This window comes from Phyllostomus discolor, chromosome 8 (assembly GCF_004126475.2).
Source record: "Phyllostomus discolor isolate MPI-MPIP mPhyDis1 chromosome 8, mPhyDis1.pri.v3, whole genome shotgun sequence".
Classification (NCBI taxonomy): Eukaryota; Metazoa; Chordata; class Mammalia; order Chiroptera; family Phyllostomidae; genus Phyllostomus; species Phyllostomus discolor.
In genome coordinates, this window is record NC_040910.2 from 106,683,474 (window position 1) to 106,699,591 (window position 16,118).

Sequence of the window (16,118 nt, forward strand, 5' to 3'; positions counted from 1 at the left end):
AGAGTGAGAGTTTAAGCTTCATTCTTCCCTACTTGTTCTCCGTACGCATAAAAGCCTGCAGAAGATTTGGGTTAAAAAGCTGATCGACCTCATTCCTGAGGTCCAGCAGGTGCTGTCCGCACCGGTCCACCCGGCTGAGGCAGCAGATTCATAATGACCAAGGGAGGCGGGAGGCGGGCCCCACCCCTTGCCCACACCAGTACGCCCCTACACACAGATCCAGCCCAGACCTTACATACCTTTCCGTATGGCCATGGAGGCAAGTCAGGTGAGTCCGATGCTCGCCATGGCACCTTGAAATAGTGGACGATAAGGACTTCCAGCAGGTCGGTTGGGCCACGCCTCCCTGGCGCACATCTTTGGGTCAGTGCTGCTGAGCTCAGGGACCCTCACCGCCAGATCACAGTCCTCAAAAGCCACAGCTGTCCCCGAGCTGGCGTTCTCGTGTTAATATCCTCCTCCAATCCCCTCTGCCTCAAAACAACAACCACAACAACAGCCATGGTCTTGGCACGGGGCTAAGTGTTCATATCACACACACACATGCACACACACACACACACACACACACACAGGGATGCCACCAAGCCTTCCCCAGCCTGTGCCAAAAACAATTACGTGTTTCCAACCAAGACTGATCGTGAACATGATCGAGGGTCTGTGGACCCCAGGGTGGGGAGAGGTCTCACTGCCACTCCACAGATTAGGAACTTCTTGCCTTCTAGCCTTTCTCAGTGAAGACGGCTTTCTCCATCCCACAAACATGTCCCCGCCATTCAGACTGGCAGAGCATTGGCAAGAAAAGCAAAACTTTAAGGTACCAAAAAAAGCTCTTGAGATGGACCTCAGAGTCAACTCTTCTTTTTTTTTCTTGCTTTGTAAGAGGTTCAAAAAAAAAAACTTTATCCATTTCTAGAAAGAGAAGAAGGGAGGAGGAAACAAAGAGAAAAATATTAATCGATTGCCTATCAACCAGGACCAAACCCGCAACCCAGGCACGTGCCCTGACGGGGACTCAAACTGGTGACCTTTTGCTTTGCAGGATGATGACCAACCGATGGAGCTGCACCAGCCAGGGCTCCGAGTCGACTCTAGATGCTGTGGACCGACCACCACATGAACTTCCGGTCTGTGAATAACCTGGTGCCAGGGTTTTGCTCCAAGACCCAGCCAAATTCTGGCCTCTCGACATGTGCTTTCAAGCAAGGCAATGTAATTAAAATGTTATCATAAACTACCTATCAGCTCCTAACTAGGTGTGTGATCTGAGGCAGGTCACTTCCTGTCCCTAGGCCTTGGTTACATCATTCATTCACTCCACAAATATTTATTGAGAAGCTAGTAAGATCCAAGCAATGTGATAAATGCTGCAGACAACAAAGATGAGCAAGATATCTCCTGGCTGGAGAATGCCTCGCTCTGTTGTTTATGTGTTAATGTAAATACCCTGTCACGTGACTGCAGGAGGAAGACTAGGAGGGGGCACCCGTGACTGACTGGGGCATCGCGGGGTCTGTGAAAATGAGGCGTTGGGCCCCTGGATCAAAGAGCCTGTTGTTCTCAGAGGGGAACGCGTTCCAAAAGGGCACAGAAGCTGCATTCCGGGGAGGCGTGCGCAACATCAGCCCTGAACCGGACCGATAAGGAGCGTGCGCTGGCAGTTCCCCATTTGGCACTGCCTCCTCTCGTTCGAATTCAATGGAAGCCAGACTCTTATCATCAGGCTTTTGGGTTATCCCAGTCTGGCGATCGCCGGGGCATGGAAATGACACTTGGTAAAATTAAGTCTCTTCCGATTCAAAGGTCGGAAAACACGCTACGTACCCTTGCGCCGTACACTCGTGCGCACACGGAAGCAGCTGACAAACATCGTGCAGGAGGAGAAAAAAAGAAACGCGGACACATGAAACATCAATGCATCACAAGGTTTCTTTTCATACACAACCAGAAGTAAAACCTACGGATTTGTTACTGCCAGGAGCTCAGTATTAACCCTGAGATGCTACTGAAACTGAAGTCTGCTGACTGTGGCTTACAATCACGTTGCACTCCAGCCAGTACTGTTTCAATCCTGCAATACTGGAAGGGGTAGTTAAGAATTCCTAAAAGGGCAGTTATCAGTCCCTCCTGTATTTCTTTTTTTTTGAAGATTTTATTTATTTATTTTTAGAGAGGGAGAAAGAGAGAGAGAGAGAGAGAAACATCAATGTGTGGTTGCTGGGGGCCGTGGCCTGCAACCCAGGTATGTGGCCTGACTGGGAATTGAACCTGTGACACTTTGGTTCACAGCTCGAGCTCAATCCACTGAGCTACGCCAGCCAGGGCTCCTCCTGTATTTCTGCTTACCTATACTTCCTATATTTACTACAACAAATATGTTTTGATGTTGTAATGTTTAAAGTGAGTAACCTGGTTGAGGTTGTTATTTTGCATAGGATGAACTGTCATCTACCATTAACAAATGTATTCGGTTTTTTCCTGTCTTCCCAAGGAAGTGTGAGAAATCTGATGCTGCCACATCCAGACTGGCTGGTAAGTCAGTTATACATATAACTCAGTGCTGAAACATTTTTCTGTCTTGAAGTAGAAAAGCAGGTAATATCGCCCTGGCTGGTGTGGCTCAGTGGGTTGAGCAGCAGCCTGTGAACAGAAAGGTCGCCAGTTCGATTCCCAGTCAGGTCACATGCCTGGGTTGTGGGCCAGGTCCCCACATCAGGGCATGCGAGAGGCAGCCAATCAATGTCTCTCTCCCAAACTGATGTTGCTCTCCCTCTTTTTCTCCCTCCTTTCCCTTCTGTTTAAAAGTAAATAAATAATTTTTAAAAGATTTTATTTATTTATTTTTAGAGAGGGAAGGGAGGGAGAAAGAGAGAGAGAGAGAGAAACATCAATGTGCGGTTGCTGGGGGTCATGGCCTGCAACCCAGGTATGTGCCCTGACTGGGAATCGAACCTGCGACACTTTGGTTCGAAGCCCGAGCTCAATCCACTGAGCTACACCAGCCAGGGGAATAAATAAATTTTTTTAAAGAAATGCAGGTAATATATAAGACTTCACTGTATATTCCCATGTATGAGTGTGTATCTACATGCTTAGCAATAAAAAATTCTGTGAGTTAAGAAGACACCGTGACGGTTGCACAACAGTGTCGAGGTGGACTCAATGCCCCTGAACGACACACCTAAAATGGTTAAAATGGTAACTTTTGTTATGTGTATTTTACCACCATTTTTTATAAATGAGTAATAAAAATTTTTAATTGAAAATATAACTGACGTGTGTACATGGGTCTTGTATCCTGTTACCTTGCTAAACTCACTTATTAGTTCGAGTAGCCTCTTTTTATATTCCTTGGGGTTTTCTTTGTACAGTCATGTCTCAGGTTTCCTGTAATAAGCACGACTTTACTTTTTCCTTTCAAAACACAAATCTATGTTGACAAAGCAAAGGCCCCAGAGCACAAAATATATATGTTGTGCACTCTCAAACACTTCTAAGATCTGCCAAGGAGGAGGGCCCGCGTCACACAGCTGTCAACTCAGATTAGGGAAGATAAGATTAAATCGGCTCTGATCCCCACCCGCGGGAACAGCGTGAGAATGCCTGCTTGTCGCGTGATTAACAAAGAGCACCTGGAGCCACGGGCCCTCCGGCGCTGCCGCAGCCGAGGGAGCTGGGCACTGCTCGTTTCCCGGGTTCCTCGCTTGTGTGATCACAGGCTGATTCAACAGAAGGAGCACTGTTTCAACCTGTTGGGTCTTGGTCCATCCAGAAAACACACTTGCTGACTCGCTTCTATCACTCGCCGTTTTCACTGGAGACATCTCAGCACCGTCACAGACCTGCAGAGGCCCAGGGTCCACAGCCCAAGTCAGAACCTGAAGGGGTAAGGAGCCAGGGGGGCAGGCAGGCTAGGGAGGACTAAGAAAACAAGAGCTCTAACACAAACAAAAAAAATCATTCATAAAAAAATGCTAAACGGTGAATATAGGGCTAGATCTTCCAATTTTTTTAAAGGTTTCATTCATTTTTAGAGACGGGGGGGAGGGAGGTAGAAAGAGGAGAGAAACATCCATCTGAGATGTGACTGAGAGATGAGAGGGAGAACCGGCGACTGGCTGCCTCTCCTATGCACAGCACCCCGGGATGGGGCCTGAAGCCCAGGCATGTGCCCCAGATGGCAAACCCGGACCCTTCCACTCTGCGGGACGACGCCCAACCCACTGAACCACACCCGTCATGGCCAGACCGTCCCATTTCCAACGAGACTGCTACAGAACTGCTCTCGGGGCTTGCTGTTGGTTTCACCAAGTGATGGAGAGCAGGAAACTAAAACCATGGCCAAAGTTACTTTCTAATAATTTCCTTAAAAGTTTTTTTTTAAGTTTTATTGTATTGTCATTCAAGAAAGAGGGGAAGGCTGGGGACGGGGGGCTGTGGGGAGAGAAAGAGAAAAACATGGACCAGTTGCCTCTTGCACACGCCCTGAATGGGGATTGAACCTGCAACCTAGGCATGAGCCCTGACCAGGAATCGAACAGCGACCTTTCAGTGTACGGAATGACACTCCAAGCAACCTAGCCACACTGGCCAGGGCTCCTAAGTGGTTTCAATTAGCCAAACCCACTAACCTCGCACAGCTGGAGAGAGGTACTGACATCAGTAGTCAAAATGGACCAAAATTTATATACATATATACACACATATATACATATATAAATATAAAATTATAGTAGGGGGAAGGGAGGATGGAGGTGGAGGAGGGTAAAAGGGAGAAAATGATAATGGAAAAATACAATAAAAAGTAAACTATTATTTAAAAAGAAATAAAGTAATAATAATCCCAGATGCTGAAAGAGATCTACTTATTAAATATAACAACATAGTAAAGCGGTAGCAGAAAACACAATCTCTTATCACAGTGGAAGCATTTTTGAATCGCATCAGAGAAACCACCTGTGAAGACACAGAAACGCAAACGGCTGGGACAACGGGACCTTGGAAAAGACCTGTGACGAGAGCGCCGACACAAACACATCATGAGTCAAACAGAAATCATATTTACTGTAAGAGGGAGGGGAAAAACACAACTTTCAAAAGGAAGGAAAATACAGACCGTGCACAATAATACTATTATGCATACATAATGCAAATACATTTAAAAAACAAACAAAAAAAACCGAGCCTTAGGGGGAGGGGCATATAGGAAACAAAATAGTAATGAAAAAATACAATAAAAACTGTTTAAAGAAGGAAAAAGAAATGAGCCTCCGTTTCCTCATTCGTCAAATGAACAGCTGAAATAGACTAGGGTGCTTAAATGGGTGCTGGTCTGTCACCAGAGCGTCCAGGCAGCCACCACCCCCCCCCCGCCCCATCCCCCCCAGCAAACTGCCTCTTCCCTTCCCTGTCCTTGGGGTGCCCGACATCTCTGCGAATGGCAAGGGGGAGAGGCTGGGAAGGCCTCGTTAATAATGATCCCCATGTCCCGTCCAGCTCTCGCACGCTGTCGCCGCACTGCCAATAAATCAACATCCTACTGCACAGGGCAATGAGGCAGAAGCTCCGTTCTACACAAAGAAATATAGCAAATAATGGAGACGACAGAAACGCTCCTATGTTTCCAAAAGGTACTTTTCTGGAAGGTACATGTAAAGGATGTGAGGAGACTATGAAGAGGGAGAGGGCCTTTCTCTGTTTGCTTCCACCGCCTCCCGTGCGCGGCTTTGCACTCACGAACCAAGTTCCGAGCGGCACGAAGAGAGCAGGGCAAAGGGGGCATCTGGCTGCACACTTGCCCTTTCAGAAACGTTTTCCCAGGGGTTCCACTCCATGGCTTATGTTCACATCTTCCTGGCCACAAGTGTGGCAACCACAGACCTGTCATTAGAGGGAAAGGGGGTTGGATTCGATAACCAACACTGTCTATAACACAGAGACACAGAGCTTAATAGCAAGGCTACAGAAGCTGCGGCCCTGGCTGGTGTGGCTCAGTGGATTGAGCGCCAGCCAGTGGACTGAAAGGTTGCTGGTTCGGTTCCCGGTCAGGGCACATGCCTGTGTTGCAGGCCAGGTCTCTGGTTGGGGGCCTGCAAGAGGCAACCGATCAATGTTTCTCACCCACATTGATGTTTCTCTCCATCTCTTTCTCCCTCCTTTCCCCTCCCTCTAAAAATAAATAAAACCTTAAAAAAAAAAAAGACTATAGAAGCTCCAAAACATTATACATCTGGGCTCTCTGAACCCTCATCTCCTCATCCACAAAGTGCATGAGATGTGCTACTGGCATTTGGGGGCAGGACAACTCGTCACCATAAGGGGCCCTGCTGTACACTGCAGGACACTGAGCATCTCAGCTCTCCAGGTGCCAGATGCCAGTATCCTCCTCCCCCACCATTGTGATACAACCAAACAGGCCTCTGCTGGTTTGCAGATGCCCCTTGGTTGGGGTGGGACGTGGGGGGAAACCGTCTTCTGGGGATGGAAACCACTGCACTAGCTTGTGTCTGGTTCTCTCCGGCCTCTTTACCAAAGGGAAGGTTTCTTTGTTTGTTATTTGAAGCCCCGGCTACACAGCAGGAGCATGGAGGGGTAGGCACTCTTTTATCTTCTTACTGCTACTTTTAAACCATTACTATTTGACCTCACTGCAATAGCCCTCCCCCCTAGAGGCACGTGTTACCCACCACCACCACCACCACACTCCACCACCGCGTGTCCCACAGTCTGCCTGCTTCCACCCTCCCATGATCTTCAGACCTTCTCCCCGCCCCAGGCCTCACCTTCATCCTAGATAACTTGGACCTCCACAAGGGTGGTCCTGGCTGGACTGGCTGTTCCTTGACCTCCTCCCCTCTCATGCCCTTCACTGCCTCCGTTTGTCACCCACACCACGTGGACAGGCCTCAGCACCTGCCATCCCACCAACTGCTCCTCACCCTTACACTTGACCGGTTCCCTCTTGCACCACCGCTTCCCGCACCTCCACTTTCTCATTCCCGTTGTCCCGTTCTCCCTGCGGCTGGCTTCACTCTCCCCAGCTATCAGCCCTTCCTAGCTTCTCGTCCTTCTCCGCGCAGCCTGGACAATTTGATCCAGCCTTCCTTCTTTCCTGATCTTCACCCTAACCTCCTGGTAAAATTCCAGCCCCGCCCCTAGCTGACTTTCTGCCCTAACTCCTACACACACACACACACACACACACACACACACACACCCTCACCCACTGTTGCCATGACAACTGGTGGTCTCTAACTGCCCCACCTCCCTGCTCCGCTGGGCTGGTAGTCAGTCCTTCTGCCTGCCAGGGGTCAGCCCCCTCTTTTGTTCCCTGCCCTCACCGCCTGCCTCCCCTCCCATTCTCACCCTCAGCAGACAACTTCACTCCTACTTCACGGTGAAAATAGAAGCCACCAGGCAGAGCCCCCTCAACTTCCTGCCTGCACTCCCACCCCGCTAAAACACTTATTTTTATCTACACCCATCCTTTCCTCCCTTTTACTGTGGGAAAAGTTTCCTTCCTGTATTAATCTCTCCACCTGAGCCCCGCATCCGAACAGCTCCAGCATCCTCAGGGACCTCGGCTCTCCAAATCCCCGCTCCACCCCTTCAGCGTTTCAACACGGCCCCTGTCCAGTGTTGCAAAGGGCCGAGTTCCTCACACACTACGCGCCCATTCCTGGTGGACCCGCCTCCCTGGCGCTCCTTGCCCCAGCGCTCCTTGCCCCAGCGCTGGAGTTCTTAACCTTTTCTCACATCAGGAATGTCTTTGGCAGTCTGGCAGATAATGTTTTTGAATGCGTACAACCATCTACATAGAATTACCATGGAAATCAATTATATTGAAATACAGCTGTTACAATAGATTTTTTTTTTAAGTTGTGACATAGTAATGCATGTGCTTCTTTCTTTGATTTTTGTGTGTCCTTTATTAATGCACTAAAATTAAAAAATCTCAAAGTGGATATCTTGTGGTTTTTTTTCTAAAATTTTATTTGTTGACTTATATTTTTTAAAATTTTTATTTACTGATCTTAGAGTGGGAGAGGGAGAGAGGGAGAGAGAGAGATTGAGGAGAAACATGAATTTGTTGTTCCACTTATTTATGCATTCACCAGTTCAATCTTTTTTTTAAAGATTTTATTTATTTTATTATTAGAGAGAGGGGAAGGGAGGGAGAAAAAGAGGAAGAGAAACATCAATGTGTGGTTGCCTCTCACACGCCCCCAGCCCACAACCCAGGCATGTGCCCTGACTGGGAATCAAACCGGTGACCCTTTGATTCACAGGCTGATGCTCACACTCAATCCACTGAGCCCCACCAGCCAGGGACCAGTTGATTCTTGTATGTGCCCTCACCAGGGATCGAACCTGCAACCTTAGGGTATCAGGATGATGCTCTAACCAACTGAGCTACCCAGCCAAGGCAAGGACACCCTGTGTTTTCAAGTAGTGGTGACTATAAACAATTTTTTGTAACATAGGCATCAAACTGTGATGTGATATTAAAGCAGCTGTGACTTTTATAGGTGGCATAGTCGCAGGTACTGCTAATGCTACCGAGGTGTGATGCCTTTAGTCCTAACGGAAGGAAAGGCTAAATTCCAGTTAGAGGTGACTGAGAAATTAGCACTCACGGATCCCTGAACTGTAGCCATGGATACACTGGAGGAGGTCTGTGGCCCCAGATTAAAACCCTGGTTTTAAAGTCTGTATAGTCCCCGCTCACCTCGTTATTTTCCATTCACGTCTCAATTTTATGATTCCTCAAATCATAAAATATGATTCCATTAGTGCCAACTACGTATAAGGCTAAGTAACCTTTTGGAATCTGGTTTTTCCTCTCATGGCCCAGGGTCACTATCGTCACCGAAGTCACCATATCCTCCCTCCACCCAAAGGCTCCTTTGGGGTCTCCCTCTCACTTCGTCTCCCTGCAGCCTCAGAGGCCAACCCACTGGCTCCTCCGAGCTCTCCCCCCCCACCCCCGCCCCAAGGCCTCCGCAGTCTGCTTCTCTAGGGCTGCGCTTTGAGCTGCGAGCCCAAACCAAACAGCTTACACCAGCGATGTTCAACCCTTTTCGTCTCATGGCACATGAGATGGCACCAAACGAATTACTAAAATTCTGCTGCACATACAAAAATATATTTTTCGCCAAGCTGACAAAAAATAGGTATACACTGGATTCCTTCATACTGAACGGCTATTGTGGTGTTTTCTGTTGTCATTTTTGTTTCCTTTCAATTAGCGATCATCGCTCCTCAGATAAACCTCGTTGGCTTCAACGCTGCCGCTGCGCACAGCTTTGTCATGTTTTTATTTGACAATCTAAAGGTAAAAAGGTCAGTGCCCCTGACGAAAAAGTCAGGTATTGCATATTTTATACAGTCTTGCGGCACACCAGTGTACTGTGGTGGCAAACCAGTTGAAAACCACTGGGTTAAACTGTAAGAAAAAAATATATCCCACAGTTTAAGAGGTCCAGATATGGGGAGCCCCAGGGCTGGGTCATCTGACGTCTCGGCAGTGTCATCAGGGACCCGGGTGCTCCCCGTCTTTCTGCTCTACCACCCCTAGCAAGAGGCTCCCTCCCCAAGATGCTCTCTGCACAGTTAAAAGGCGATGGTGGCAGCAGTTTGAGGTGCCATATGCCAAAGTGACAACATGCAACAAGAAGAGTGTGTCTCTTCCCGTGCGTCTATTTTAACCAGTGAGGAGGCCGTCTCCAGAAGCCCCCAGAAAATGTTCCTTGCATTTCATTGACCTGAATTGCGTCAAATGTCCGCTCTTAAATCAGCCCCTGACCAGGAAACTGTGATAACCATAGTCAGCTTGGATTGATGAGGATTTTGTGCTGGAAGAAGGGTGAAAAGCAGAACAAACTCCAGGCTCTGCCAGAAAAGAAGAGGGTAAGCAATCGACCCTCACTGACACGCATTAGTGTTTCTTTTGGTTTTTTTTTCCCCTGCTTGCTCCTATATTTCTCTTTGCAATACAGTCTTCCATCCTACCTCTTAAGCATTGTATTCCATTAGGTCCTATTTCAGTTCTCCTCCAATACAGGGCCACCCCACAGCGCTCATTCTCCCCGGGTGACCTTACGCATGCCCGTGGCTTTAACTGCCACTCGGGTACAGCTGGCTCTCCACCTAGACCTCATTCCTCAGCTCCAGGCCTGTGTATCTGTTGCCTGCCAGCCTCTCACGTCCACCTGGATATGCCTCCGGTGTCTCACACTCAACTTGTGCATGCACGCTCCTTCTAAATCCCCTGTGTCTCAGGCAATGTCTCCACCCTCGCCCAGCGTCCCAAGAGGGAATCTGTCAGCTCTGACTCTCCCCTCCCCTGTAACCCTATTACACGTGCAGTCATCTTACCTCCTGCAGACTCTCTCCACTCCGTGTCTCTAGACCCTGTCCGCTCCTCTCCATCCCTGCACAGGGCCCTCTTCGTCTCAGACACGGCTGGTCACCTAGCCTCCTGCTCCACTTGAGCCTGTGCCTTTCTCCGGGATCCCAGAGGGAGCTTTCTGAAATGCAAATCTGAAGCCGTCCCAGCCCTGTGCAGGACTCCCCAGCAGCTTCCTATCCTGCAAGGCCAGGTCTGGCGCTTGCTGACGTGTCCATGTCCAGTTCACCCGAAACTCAACGTACCTTCTTCCGTCTCCAGCCTGCACACATGTAGACGTGCTGCCGCTTCCATGCCATCAGCTCCTTGAACACACACACATGTCTATTTCCTCTCATTCACACTCAAAAATACATGTGTTTTTGTTTTGTCGTAAGGGATAAGATGGTGCATATTGTGCTATAACTTGTTTTTCTCAGCTGCCCTGTGTTGGCCACTTTTGCAGGCCGAGGGGAGCCCCACCTTGTGTTTCTTTCAAATGGCCCTTTGTATTCCTCAATGGGGATATAAGGCTGACTTAGCCACACCCCCACTGGTGGACACGTGGGCATCTAGCGTGGTTCCCACCATCACAAACGCTGCTGCAGCACACACCCCTGTACAAATATCTTTGTGAACGTGTCCCAGCATCTCGTGTCATCAAGGACCCAGGCAATTCCTGGGCCAAAGGTTATGTACATTGTACACATCAAGAGAGCTGCCAATTCACCCTCCAGAATATACCCATTTATATGACCACCAGCCATTGTAAAACTTAGGGCAGAAGAGCACCTATGGCTCCGAGTCCTCATCAATACTAGGTATCATCAACTTTACATTTTGCTTATCTAATTTTTTGCCTTAAATCTGTATTTTTCTGATTACTAGGAAGGCTGAGCATATTTTTATATACTTTTTATTTCTCTTAAACTGTTTATTCCCTTTATGCATCTTTTTCTGAGTGTTGGTTTTTTTTCTGACCGCTTTGTACCCTTGTGCATTTCCCTGCCTGGTCAGTTCCTACCAGACATGCAAGACTCGGCCAGACACCACCTCCTCCAAAAAGTTTTCCCAATTCTCTGGCCTCTCCCTGCGCCCACCCTCGGGTTAGGCTCTCTACTCTGCACTCTGTGCTAACCTTGCCGTGTGTCTTCTCCTCAAGGCCATGGGCAGTTGGCTCTGTTACCTCTACTTCCCCAGCTCCTATTATTGCACTCTGCATAGTAAAAAGGTACGGAATAAATGAATGAAAGAATGAGCAAATGACCACAAACAAAATTGCTCTTGGGCTTATTTCCTTTTTCCTATTCCTTAAGAAAACAATACAGCCCTGGCTCGTGTGGCTCAGTGGACCAAGTGCCGGCCTGCAAACCAAGGGGTCGCTGGTTCAATTCCCGGTCAGGGTACATGCCTGGGTTGCGGGCTAGATGCCCAGTTGGGGGTGCACAAGAGGTAACCACACTTTGATGTTTCTCTCCCTTTCTCCCTCCCCTCACCCTAAAAATAAAGAAATAAGTTTTTTAAAAGAAAGGAACACAGAACAAAATACCCTCATTGTGTTCTATTTCATGACCAAAGTGTGAACTTAGCATATCAGTAACTACCTTCCAGTAAAGAGCTGAAGCTCTTCACCTTCATTCAATCTTTCCTGGGCTTCCTTTGGAAAGTTAAACTCCCTGGAGCCATAGGATCCCAGTCTCAGGGTCTAAAACTGCTCTAACTAGCTTTCTTCCTCCCAGTCTCTGAGACACACCCTCATGTCCCTACCGCACACCTCTGCCTCACTTCCTGCCCAATGTACCTGAGCTCCTGAAACACGGCAGACCAGGTGCCCAGGAAAAGCCAGAAATGAAGGCGCAGCCAAAATAATGTCTTTTCACCCTGGAATGTCAAATAAAGGCTTAAGACATTTACCCAACGTGTTAGTTTACAAATGCTACACTTATATTAGAAGCAGGCCAAGGCTTCATACAAAAGAATGCCACATCCCAGTACATTATCACAGAATATGGAGCCAAGCAAATTAAACTCAACGCTCAATCATCATGGGTAATGATCTTGAGACCCTGGATCTGAAACCCATTAGAAAGATCATGAACCTGGGCCTTTTGCTCAACCTCCATGAAGTCAGATCTAAAGCCGAATCTGTAGGATCCTGACAAATACGTAGGTTTTCATATTTAAAAACGTGTTTAAAGCAACCACTCATTTTGCTTTTAACCCTGCATGAGCGCCTTCCTCTGTAACAGCAGCCCAACTATCTTTCAGTTCCTACTGCATCTGGTGATAATCACGGTGACAGTTCGTATGTACCGAGTACAGTTGATGCCTCAGGCACCGAGCTGTGTGCTGGTCTCCCGTCATTAACAGATGCGAATGGTCATTTCTCAGCAGAAATGGAAAACACACGTCCATCTGCTAATAACCAGGAGCGTTCACATTCTGCTCTCCTGATGTCCATGAGCAGCCCTCCCCAGCACCCGTCCCCCGCCCCCCTCTCCAGACTAGGAGGAGCCTTCGGCTTGTCAGAGGTGGCTCCTCGGAGGAAACTGACTCTGCAACTTCTCCAGCTCGGAGAAATCCACACGTTCTAACCTGTTCGCCCATAAACTGGGATGGAAGGACGTTTCCCACATCTGGGAAAACAGGAGGAGGAGCAAAGCACTGTTATTCATCCTCAGAAAAGGCTGGAATTAAACTCTTGTGTTTCACAAGTGGCCATAAGCCGCTTCCAGCTTATTATTTTCCAGGAAGCGAACAGCCGGTCCAGACTCACCAGGAGGGGGGAGGCCTGGCAAGTTGACTCTCATCTTTAGAGCCTTCCTCTTCACCTGGCCGCACTCAGAAAGGGGCCTGGCACAGCCTCTGAGGACAGCCAGCCCTGGAGGAGCGACTCTGGCCCGGGAGGGGTGCCGCGAGGCTAACGGTGGAGTGTGCACCCCACCCTCAAACTTCAAAGGGTGCAACCAAACCTCCCTGAAAGGGCGAAGCAGCCGGTCCTGCAGGGGGCGGCTCGGCATCTTCAGGAAACGAGAGCGGGAAGCCTGGGTAGGGTGAGGGGCGGGAAACTGAGCCGAGGCTGGGGAGGGGGTGGGCGTGGGGCAAGCCAGAATCTTCTAAAGGAGCCCAGAGGATTCCTGGCGGCCAGCGCTAGAAGGCGGCCGAGCTCTCTTAAAAAGAGAAAACAAAAAACATCGTCTGAGCGTGACTCTTGGCGGTGGCGGTTTCGCCAGCGCCTCTGCAGCAGCCCCTGGAGAAAGCCAGCCAGACGGGGACGGACAGCCCAGCCAAGTGGAAGAGGGGCCAGACGCCAGAGGCCAGAGGCGGGCCCACGTCAGGGGCTGGGGGGGGGGGGGCCTCGGAATGTTCCGGAGGTGGAGGAGACAACACTTCAATCATTGGTTGGGTGACAACCGGCTGTCCACATGGAAAAGATAAACTAGATCCCTGTCTTACAGAAGGCCTCCAAATAAATTCAAATGAACTAAAGACCTACAGGGACCAAGCGAAACCAAGACAGGGCTTTTGGAGGAAGGCACAGAAAACTCAGCTTTATGATGCTGGGAGAGGGGAAGGATTCTTCAACAAGGGCAAGACAGAAGGAAAAGATGGATCACTTTGTTTGCATAAACAGAAAAATGGGCAAGGGACATGAGTAGGCAATTCCGAATGTCACTAATGAAAATATTCATTAGAGCATTCTAAAGAAAATAGAATCAACTTCACTTGTGATCGCAATTGGAAATTACAGCCAAAAGACCTCACTGAGCAGCCATGGTATTGACAAAAATTAAGACCCGACAACCCAAGGGCGGATGCGGGTGGAGGGGAGTGAAAACCATCTAGGGGGAATATCTTCCTTCACGTTCACAAGTGAACAAATCCTGTACTCCTCCGAGGTGGCAGGGAGTAAGTGGAAACAATTAAATTGCCCCTGTGTGGAAATAGGATGAATTGGTTTTATTTATCCGACGAAATACTATAAAGCAGTTAAAAAGAATGAAATAAGCCTACAGATATCAACAATGCTGTATTACAAAAACCTAATGCTGGGTGAAAAGTGCAGGTTACAAAAGAAGATTACATTCTGATACCACTGATATATAATTTCAAAACAAAAATATATAGTAAAAATACAAAGTCAGCCCTGGCTGGCGTAGCTCAGTGGACTGAGCTTGGGCTGGGAACCAAAGTGTCCCAGGTTCGATTCCCAGCCAGGGTACATTCCTGGGTTGCAGGCCATAACCCCCAGCAACCGCACATTGATGTTTCTCTCTCTCTCTCTCTATCTCCCTCCCTTCCCTCTCTAAAAATAAATAAATAAAATATTTTAAAAAATACAAAGTCACGCGTGTATGTTTCAAGCTTTTTATAATTTAAATTAAAATGGAAACCAAAATAAGATACTACTTTACACTCATTAGGATGGCTATTATTTATTTTTTTTAATAATTTTAAAAAAGATTTTATTTATTTTTTAGAGAGGGAAGGGAGGGAGAAAGAGAGAGAGAGAGAGAAACATCAATGTACGGTTGCTGGGGGTCATGGCCTGCAACCCAGGCATGTACCCTGACTGGGAATCAAACCTGCGACACTTTGGTTTGCAGCCTGCACTCAATCCACTGAGCTACACCAGCCAGGGCTTAGGATGGCTATTACTAAAAAAGAAAGAGAGAGAGAAGCTGCTGGCAAGGATGCGGAGAAATTGGAACCCTAATACATTGCTGGTGGGAATGTAAAATGGTGCAGCATTGTGGAAAATGGCACAGCAGTTCCTCAAAAAATTAAACATGAAATTACCACATGACCCAGCAATTTTAATTCTGGATATAGACCCAGAAGAACTGAAAGCAGAGACTCAGACATTTGTATACCCACGTACATAGCAGAATTATTCCCAATAGCTAATATGTGGAAGCATCCCCAGTATTTGTTGACAGATGAACGCACAAACACAAAATGTGAGAATATATATGTGTGTATGTATATATTATACACACACACACACACGATGGAATGTTATACATCCTCAGAAAGGAGTGAAAATTTGACACTAGCTACAACATGGAGTAACCCTGAAGACACTGTGGGAAGAGAAATAGGCCAGACACAGAAGGGCAAATACTGTGTGATCTCTGATACCTGTGGCAGTACCTAGAGCAGTCAAAATCACAGAGATAGCTCTGGCTGGCGTAGCTCAGTGGATTGAGTGCGGTCTAGGAACCAAAGTGTCGCAGGTTCGATTCCCAGTCAGGGCACATGCCTGGGTTGCAGGCCACAGCCCCTAGCAATTGCACATTGATGTTTCTCTCTCTCTCTTTCTCCCTCCCTTCCCTCTCTAAAAAAATAAATACATAAAATCTTAAAAAAAAATCACAGAGACAGAGAGTAGAGTGGTGATGGGGAGTTACTGTTTGTGGGAACAGAATTTCAGTTTGTAAAGACAACAAAGTTCTGGACATGAGTGGTACTGAGGGCTGCAGAATAATGTGAATGTACTTTCTGCCATAGAATGATACATTCAAAAATGATTAAAATGGTAAATTCTGTGCTACAAATATTTAATTTAAAAATTCAAAATTAAAAAGAGAAAAGAAAATTGGTTTGACTGCAGCCCCTCCCTGGAGCAGAGTCACTCACCAGCCTCCACAGCACGGCAGACAACACACCTCGGGGCCGCTGTCCCCGCCCCTCCGCTCACCTCCCCAGCACCGGAGTCGCTACCCTGCAG

General features: G+C 47.9%; 1 long non-coding RNA gene across 1 annotated transcript; it reads right to left on the bottom strand.

Moving 5' to 3' along the window:
* Window positions 1-3,149: 3,149 nt before the first annotated feature.
* Window positions 3,150-15,925, bottom strand: LOC118502220. Its single transcript, XR_004904923.1, has 3 exons — window positions 15,799-15,925; window positions 12,189-12,268; window positions 3,150-3,878 (listed from the first exon to the last, which is right to left on the bottom strand). It is a non-coding gene; the product is annotated as an uncharacterized LOC118502220 (long non-coding RNA).
* Between the last annotated feature and the right edge of the window lie 193 nt (window positions 15,926-16,118).